Here is a 10,017-nt window from a genome sequence, read left to right on the forward strand (position 1 = left end):
CAGATTCAGTATATATCAGATCTTTTCTGGAAGCGATGGGTGCGAGAGTATTTGCCCTTACTACAAGAGAGGCAAAAATGGAACCAGAAGAAAAGAAGTTTGAGCAGGGGCGACATTGTAGTGGTGATGGACTCTTCAGCCCCTCGAGGTTCCTGGCCATTGGGCAAAATTCTTGAGGTGTTTCCAGATAAAAAAGGCCATGTACGTTCTGTAAGACTACAAACCAAATCCAATGTAATTGAAAGACCAGTAACAAAGCTGTGTTTAGTACATGAGGTTTGAATTATTAAGTCCTATCATGTTTGGGCTTATTTCAACATGTTTGTTTGTTTTGTTCATTGAATTGTTATGTCTGCCTGCCAGTAACAATTAGGGGCGGTATGTAGCAGCCAAATGGGTTGCTACAGCCAAATGTATTTTCACTCACAATGTGTAATGACTCTGTTGAACACTGGGTGTTGCTGTGCATTGCACAGGTAGGTTTTGTGCATATAGGTAGGAAGCCTACTGTTGTGGCCAGGTGTTGACCCCGGAAGGGCACATGGTTTTGACCGCTATACCGCGAGTTTGGAATAAGTAACATGTCGTTGCATTGTATTTTAATGGAGAAGATACAATAAATGGATAACTGTTTAACAAAAGCATAAAGTGTACGGACTTTATCTCAGCGCGTCAACCAGGTTATTCCCGGGGTACAACAAACCAGTAGCTCAGTAGTAGCCTATACTGTGCTCCCACAATGATTTAAATGCTTACTTTGTAATTCACAGTGCACGGTCTGTAACCGTAATATATCTTGCGTTTGGTTCACTTTTGCTAACTTGTTAGAAACGTGCATGCACCTTTTCTCTCTCTCTCTCTCTAACTCCCTCAATCACCATCGGAACATATACACTTCACATCGCAAGTTAAGTGTTGTTGAATATCTTGTTTTGAATTAAGGCAGCTTTGATTTAGCCCTTAAGACAAGAATCCCTTTGTTCAGGCATTCTTTACTCTGCGCCCCTTCACCCAACTAGGGTGGCGCTTAAGAAACAAACGAGTTCAGGTCTCAGACCCACAGCCGACTATCTTCTAAATTTAGGGCTTGCGCACTCTTCACTTCACGCTCACAGCCTTTATCACCTGTGCGCTTGCACATAGCTCCTCTCTCACTCCGCATCTCTCCACTAAGCGCGCAACAGCGCATACCTGCGCACGCACACACACACACAGACGAGCAGGCTCTCATGCCCCCTCCTCTGTTATCCCAACTCCACTTTGCCCTTGTTTCATTGTTATACTCAGTTGTTTATGTGATTAGTATTAGCCATTAATTACTGTCTGTTACCTTTAATAAATTGTTTATTTAGACAATTGTCTTGTCTGTTGTTGTTCCAATATTCCACTGAAAGCCATTTTCCGCCAATCAAGAATTCCAATTGCCTTCACTTCTCTGGTTGTTCCATGTAGTGTTATAGACTTTATAGTGATATTGTAGTATGATAGTATTGTGATACCATACTTAGACTGTAGCATAGTGGTACAACTAGTGCTTTCCATTATTTGAGTAATTTAATTATAAAATATTAAATACTAAATGTAATGATTATTACATTTTATGAGACATTAGATGAGGGACCATACAACACATTCATAAGGCGTCTTATACAGTGCCTTGCATAAGTATTCACCCCCTTGGATGTTTTACCCTTTTATTGTTTTTATAAATCAGTCATGGTCAATGTAAGTTTGCTTTATGGACAAAAAAAAATCACAAAAAAAGCCCTCTTTAATGTCAAAGTGAAAACAGATTTCTACACAGTTATGTAAATTAAATAAAAATATGTAATGAAAATAAGTAATTGCATAAGTATTCACCCCCTTTAAAATAGACTGACCTAATTCAACAGAGGTCCAGCCAATTGGTGCTAGAAGTCTCACAATTAGTGAAATGGGGATCAGTGTGCAGTCAATGTGTCTCAAGTGATTGTAGTATAACGACACCTGTGTCTGGAAGGTCCATTCACTGGTCAGTATTCAGTAATCAGTATTCCTGGCTATTGTTACACCATGAAGACCCAAGATCACTCTAAGCAACTCAGAGAAAAAAGTTGTTGAAAAGTATAAGTCAGGGGAAGGATACAAAAAAATGTCCAAAGCACTAAACATCCCCTGGAATATTGTTAAATCCATCATCAAGAAATGGATGGATTATGGCACATATGTAAATCTGCCTAGATCAGGCCGTCCTTACAAACTGAGTGACCGTGCAAGAAGGAGACTAGTAAGAGAGGCCACCAATAGACCTATGACTACTCTGAAGGAGATTCAAGCTTCAGCAGTTGAGATTGGAGACACTCTGCATACAACAATTGTTGCCTGGGTTCTTCACCAATCAAAGCTTTATGGAAGAGAGCCACTGTTGAAAAAAAGAATCGACTACAGTTCGCCAAAAGGCACGTGGGAGTCTCCATGGTCAAGTGGAAGGTTCTGTGGTTTGATGAGACCAAAGTGGAGCATTTTTTCTATCAAAGCATGTCCGGTTCTAAACAAAAAATGCGCGTCATGATTCTTTTAATTAAGATACAAGTTTGCGGTGAAATACGATAGAGTCCACAAAATTCACATTAAAAAAGAACCCCTGTCCAGTCTATCCAGTTATCCCCAACATACCCAAACCCCCCTATCTCTGCTAAACTAGCAGCATGCAGGAATCCCCCCTCTAGATGCTTCCAATAACACATTAACTCTCTATCGTCTTGCTCGTCAGAGCTTCTGAACGTTTCCAAACGGCTACATTTACAAAACAAAACCAAATGTATGCTCATGAAAACTTAACATACCACAGTCCACTGGAACATGCCTTACTGAAACCATAAATCCAGTCAGTATGAACAGTCTCACAGTTATTAGGCATTAGGCAACAGTTTACCCAGTGATGCTAGATGGATGTTGTGCTGGTCCTAGTTGCCCTGCACTCGCTGGGAGTAGAAGGCTTCGGCATCGGCTGGTGGTGTCTCGAACATCAAAGTTTCCCCTCGATAGGTCACTCGTAGGCGCGCAGGGTAGAGTAGCCTGAATTGGATTCCCTTCTGATAGAGAGCCCCTTTGACGTTCTTGAAGGCAGCGCGTTTCTTGGAGACCAGCACTGAGGTCAGGGTAAAATCTCAGTCTATTTCCCTGGTACACTATGCTGTTCTGCCTTGCCCAACGCAGAGCTCGCTCGCGGTCTTGATACCTGCTGAAGGCGACAAGGATGGGTCTAGGTGGCTGGCCACTTTTAGGCTTCGGTGTCAGAATCCAATGCGCTCGGTCCAGTTCAGGCAATGTATTAAATTGGCTCCCCATGACGTCCTTCAAAAGTGTGGAGACGTGTGTCACCATGTCTTTGGTCTAGCTAGCCTCTGGTACATTTATAATGCGAAGATTTGCCCTCCTTGATTGGTTCCCCAAACCTGCATGCGGTCAACCAACATAGCATTCGTAGCTTGTAGGTCAGTGATGGCTTTCTCAGCTTTAGCCAGGGCTTCAAAGTTGTCACCTGTGGTTTTCTCCACTGAAGTAACTTGTTTTCCCAGTGTGTCCATAGTTTCTTGAAAAGTCGCTATAGATGCCTGGATAGGCGCCAGAGACGAATCAATCAATACAGCCATGTCCTCTTTAAAATATTCGCGTTGCTTTCCCATTAGCTAACATCATGGCAAGGTCATCAGTGCTAGCTGTAGTCGCCATGCTAGCTACCTTGCTGCTTAGCGTAGACTTTTTAGTGTCAGATTCTTTGTTCTTCTGATTAGACGGCATGCTCCCTTAGCAAAAAAAAAGATGACAGATGACAAATATATGTTATAAAAAACGTTTACTTGAAGCAAAATTAAATCAAAGGAGGAGTTTTAAGGTAAATGTGATCTCGCGTTGGCACGTCTTGCTCTTACACGTTCAAACCGGAAGCCGCAAAGGGGAGTTTGAATATGTATTCATCACACACACACCATACTTTAATGTGCAAAGAGGAGTTTGACTATGTATTCATGGATTAAAGTTTTCCGTCGCTATGACGGATTTCCGTCAACTCGGCTCGCATAAGGCCAAAAATGAGACACTGATATGATTTGCACATTTCAGCGTCGGAAATACACGAGAGCAAAGGGCAAAACTACCCCTAAGAAATATAATTTTGCCCCTAAAATTACTAGGAGAGTAATACTTATTCAATGAACGTGTCAAAAACATTGTAGCCTATATGACCCGGTCAGTTGCCATTTAATGTTTTGATTTTCGCCTTGACTGTTGCGTGAAGAAACAAACGTTCTAACAAAACACATTTGGAGCGCTTCCTAATCAGACCTGTGACTGCGAGAGTGAGGAGAGATGAGGACCAGCGCAGTCTCTGTCACCATCTCAGGTTCTAAAAGATAAAATTCACACACCCAGCGACTGTCAAAAATGAAAGCTAGATTGGCTTGTGGTGGAGGATGACGACGACGTTGATAAAAAGACCCGGTTTTGTTTTCAAGGCAAGTCGGAATTGTGGACAAGGAGTTGCCCAAATCGTTGTCAAACCAGCACAGGTAAAGTCTTCTACTGGCTCCATCAAGGGGAGCGAAAACGTTCAGAAATACATGGTACTTCGTCACCAAGCGCCAAACAACACGCATCACCTACGGTGAATGATAACTAGTAATAATACTTTTAGAAATGATTTAGTTAGGTTAAGCTAGTTTAATGTTAGTTAGCTAACGTTAGCTATCTCTGATAGTACGTTGGCTACAAAGGCTTGCTTGCAAACTAGCTAACTAGTCTAATCTGTATTTCCTGTAGGCCTACTATGGTAGGTAGCCTACATGAATAAAGGTAACACAAAAATCCATAAATATAATGTGTTATTATTATTAAAAAACAAAGAAACAAAAACGATTGTTAATAGTTGTTTAAAACATTTTTTTACCTTTAAAAAGATTGTATTAGTTGTTGTTACTATAACAACTAATAACCACAAAGAAAGAAGAATACGATTGTCTAATTTACGTTGTCTGTTTGGTTTTTGTTCAAAAAATCTAAGAAAACACTTTGAATCTGTAGACTAATGCCTAATAGTCTTATTATTGCCATTTGATGACAATTGTTCATATTCATATACTGTAAGCCTAAATAAGTGTGTTTATTATTTTGAACAAAGGTTAAATGTTATTTCACAAGTTTCTAAAAGTGCCCCCAATTTTTTTGTTAAATGCCCCTGGATTTCAGTAAATCATTTTGTCATTTATAGCCCATTAACAAGAATGGTGAAGTCTTGCAAAAAATATTGGTTTTATGCCCTAGCTTTGAACTAGTAAGTGATAATAGACCACGTGAAGTTCAAATATCGAGGCGGTATGCAGCCACGACCCAAAATGAGGGCCGATAAATTGTTTTTTCAGTCAGATGATTTTTTTTTGCTTTAATCCCTGTGTATTCATCATACACACACACACCCACACACAGACACATCATACTGTAATGTGCAAAGGGGAGTTTGAATATGTATTCATCATACACACACACACACACACACACACACACATCATACTGTAATGTGCAAAGGGGAGTTTGCATATGTATTCATCATACACACACACACTAAACTGTCATGTGCAAAGGGGAGTTCAAATATGTTTATAAAGGGGAGTTTGCACATTCAAGTGGGTAAAGTGTGCGTGTGTGTGGGTAAAGTGGGTGTGTGGTGGAGACTGCGAGATTGCAGATAGACCCTTGAATCCGAGTCCTCTGCTGACTAGATAAGGTCCTCCAGTGTGTGTGTGAAGGGATGTGTGTGTTTAGTTTACCCGCCCATCTCACTCTCTCTCTCACACTCACACTCCCTCTCACACACACACACACTCTCTCTCGCTCTCACACACACACACACACACACACACACACACACACACACAGAAAGACTGCAGTTACACAGGTTACAATAGAAGTGCTGTAAGTTTTAATGGGTGTGAAAAGTACAGAGCAGCAGTATCCAATGACCATGTTTAATCAGACACAACGGCCCTCGTCTAAGGCATCTCCTATAAGACCCATAGTCTACTGAGCCACCCACTGATCACACACACGCACTGTGCGTACCCACACACACACACACACACACACACTGTGCAGGCCCACACGCACTGTGCAGACCCACAAACATACACACACACTGTGCAGACCCACACACACACATACATTACTTCTGCTTCCAAATGACCCATGTATAATGTGTTGCTTGTGGATAAAAAGTGTTAATCTATGTGATGTATAGCAAGAGGGTTTAGTGAGGGAGCCAAACACGGCCGATAACCTTGTCCTGTAGTGTTGCATAGGAGCACGCATTCACATACACACACGCGCATATACGCTCACGCAAACACACACACACTCACAGAGTAGCAGTGGGGAGTCTGCTCACGTTCCACACATTGCATCCTAAAACACTGAAGTAAGAAACTCTTCAGTCAAAAATTGCCTATTCTGTCGACTCTGCTTGTCGACGTGAGTGTGTGAGTGTGTGTGTGTGCACTCCTTTAAGATTCTTTAGGACTTCAGGTTTGAAATGTTCCTGACTTATTTGATCGTCATAGCAATTTCATATTTTGTGGGTCTTTCCAGAAGGATCCATGATAAGAGAGTTCCTCCCACCGGCCTGTGGAAGGAGAGCTGATGTTAAAGGCTCATATTTACATGATTAACCACAGTCCTTTAACTCTCTCTGAAAGTCAAAAACACATTTCATTCTCTGAAACTGCACTCCTCTGAAGTCTGCCGTGTGTGTGTGTTTGTTTGTGTGTGTGTGTCAGCATTTGATTCTCTGAAACGGCACTACTCTGAAGTCTGCCGTGCGTGTGTATGTGTGTCAGCATTTGATTATCTGAAACGGCACTACTCTGAAGACTGCCATGCGTGTGTGGGTATGTGTGTGTCTGTGTCTGTGTGTCAGCTTAGACGTCTTGACATGAAGGGAAAGTGGAGCCTTTAAGGGGCAGTTGAATTGGGGTAGTTTAAGAACATGGGGCAACAGAACCCAAAGCAGCTTTCTGGGTAAGACCTCGATGCAGCGCTCTCCAATGATGAGCTCTCCCAGACCATCCAGCCTCCGCTGCTACCAACCCTCGAATCACAACATACACACACACGTTGCCTGGCAGCCTATCCCATAAGCCCCTCTAGCAAGTATAAAATGAGGTATGCTTTTGTCCGGCCTTCAGTAGTGCATCACCTCACCTCACCAACCCTGCAGGACCTCCTGACATCTCTCTCTCTCTCTCTCTCTCTCTCTCTCTCTCTCTCTCTCTCTCTCTCTCTCTCTCTCATCTCTCTCTCTCTCTCTCTCTCTCTCTCTCTCTCTCTCTCTCTCTCTCTCTCTCTCTCCTCTCTCTCTCTCTCTCTCTCTCTCTCTCTCTCTTCTCTCTCCTCTCTCTCTCTCTCTCTCTCTCTCTCTCTCTCTCTCTCTCTCTCTCTCTCTCTCCTCTCTCTCTCTCTCTCTCTCTCTCTCTCTCTCTCTCTCTCTCTCTCTCTCTCACACACACACACACACACACACACACACACACACACACACACACACACACACACACACACACACACACACACACACACACACACACACACACACACACACACACACACACACACACACACACACACACACCACACACACACACACACACACACACACACACACACACACACACACACACACACACACACGCGACTCAACCCGGTAGGACATCCTGGGCTTTTACCGGACACTATTCCACCCCAGACTTCAAACGCGCACAACATGCCTGACCATTCAGCACAAACGTCACAAAAACATCCTTCTCAACAGATATTTAAAACAAACAGAGGCTGAAGCACACCAGAGACTCAGTGCAGGGAGAACACATCAGGCGGGTTAACTACATGGGCAAGCTTCTGAACACGAGGTGTGAAAACTAAAAGTAGAATAAAGACCTTTCGTGAGTAGTGTAAAAGGTACTCCACACAGGTTGCGTAATCTGCCTCGGTGCACCCAGGCCCATATTCAGTATTTGGACTCAATCTGTTTGTCCGGCGAGGCCCAGCGTCTCCGAGCGCCGCAGTGGAACACTCCTCTCCTCTGCCCAACCCAATCAGAGGCTCCGTGGGGAAGCAGGAGGCACATGACCATGTCTGGTCACGGTCCGGTACAGAACCGGCCCACAACTGGCCCACTGCCGGCTTTGATCTGGTGCCAACCCAGCTCATGTCTGGCCTTGCCTTGGATCCAGGGCGGACCGAAGCCGTTCCCATGGCAACTGACCCTCTGCTAACCCTTGACCCCTAGGGCTTCACGTCAGATCTGACCCTTGACCCCTCAGGCATCACTGTAATCTGATACATTTGACCCCTCAGGCATCACTGTAATCTGATACATAGGAGGGAGAGGAGTGAGAGCAAGCTTCTTCTCCCCTTCACGGTCATCAGTCCAGTCAGCTCTGGTTACTCTTGGAGTCATCTTGACCTGGTGTGGAGTGTTTCAACAGCGTGGACAACCAACGGTACACACACCTGCGTCAGGAGTTCCCACAAAGTGTTGCCTGAGTTTTACTTTTGTACTTGGCTAATCTCTGACTTGGCTCTTCCAAGGCATGTGGACAACAAACAAAAGTGAAATAAACGAAACACACATGAGGACGGCCCAGATATTCACCTGGCGCGTTGAGGGTTAATTGGCAGGTATGTGAAACAAACACAACTTAACAGGAGCTCAACGCAGTTGTTGTTTACCCTTTTCCGTTTCCTACAACCCTGTCTCCATCTGGCATGCCAACTACAACCCATACATAGACACACACACACACACACACAGACCCTCTCAGATGTATTTGTTCAGAGGGAATACAGACACACACAGCTCTGCTTGTAGAAAACTCGACTACAACTGTAAGGCGTTAGTGTTATTTACTAGTTATTGAACCACCACAAGGGGGCACTACAGCAGGACCAGGACTGAGTCTGTCCTAGTCCACGTCAGACCATTGAGTCTGTCATAGTCCACGTCAGAGACCACATGAGACCACGAGGCCAGTGAGTCTGTCCTAGTCCACATGAGACCAGTGAGTCTGTCCTAGTCCACGTCAGAGACCACATGAGACCAGTGAGTCTGTCCTAGTCCACGTCAGAGACCACGAGGCCAGTGAGTCTGTCCTAGTCCACATGAGACCAGTGAGTCTGTCCTAGTCCACGTCAGAGACCACATGAGACCACGAGGCCAGTGAGTCTGTCCTAGTCCACATGAGACCAGTGAGTCTGTCCTAGTCCACGTCAGAGACCACGAGGCCAGTGAGTCTGTCCTAGTCCACATGAGACCAGTGAGTCTGTCCTAGTCCACGTCAGAGACAACATGAGACCAGTGAGTCTGTCCTAGTCCACGTCAGAGACCACATGAGACCAGTGTTTCTGACAGGACTAAAGGGTGCTTAAGTCCAGCTAAGCAGAAACAAATGAAGTAGCTAATGACGAGTCAGTTAAATGAGTGGAGTTCTGATTAGTCAGTTAAATGAGTGGAGTTCTGGGCAACATTAGTCAAAAGTGTCACTGTACAGCGCCCATGGTAACAGAGAGGGTTCAACACAAAACAAGTCTCCATCCTGTGACGATGGATGTTCCACCACAACCCTTTTGGAAACCCACCAATGGACACACACACACACACACACACACACACACACACACACACACACACCACCAATGGTCGGTTGTCCGAATACCAAACTGCCCCTACTGGCCGGCCCTAGTTCAGCAGGAAGCACTGGGTTGGTTCAGGAGACCACACACACACAGCATACAACACTGCAGGACCCCAGGCATACAGCTCTCCACTCACACATACACTCTACTCGACTGAGAACCAACTCACATGAGTGTGTCTGATGTCAAACTGAACTCACACACACACACACACACACACACACACACACACACACACACACACACTACTCGACTGAGAACCAACTCACATGAGTGTGTCTGATGTCAAACTGAACT

The sequence above is a fragment of the Sprattus sprattus genome (genome assembly GCF_963457725.1).
Source record: "Sprattus sprattus genome assembly, chromosome: 6".
Classification (NCBI taxonomy): domain Eukaryota; kingdom Metazoa; phylum Chordata; class Actinopteri; order Clupeiformes; family Clupeidae; genus Sprattus; species Sprattus sprattus.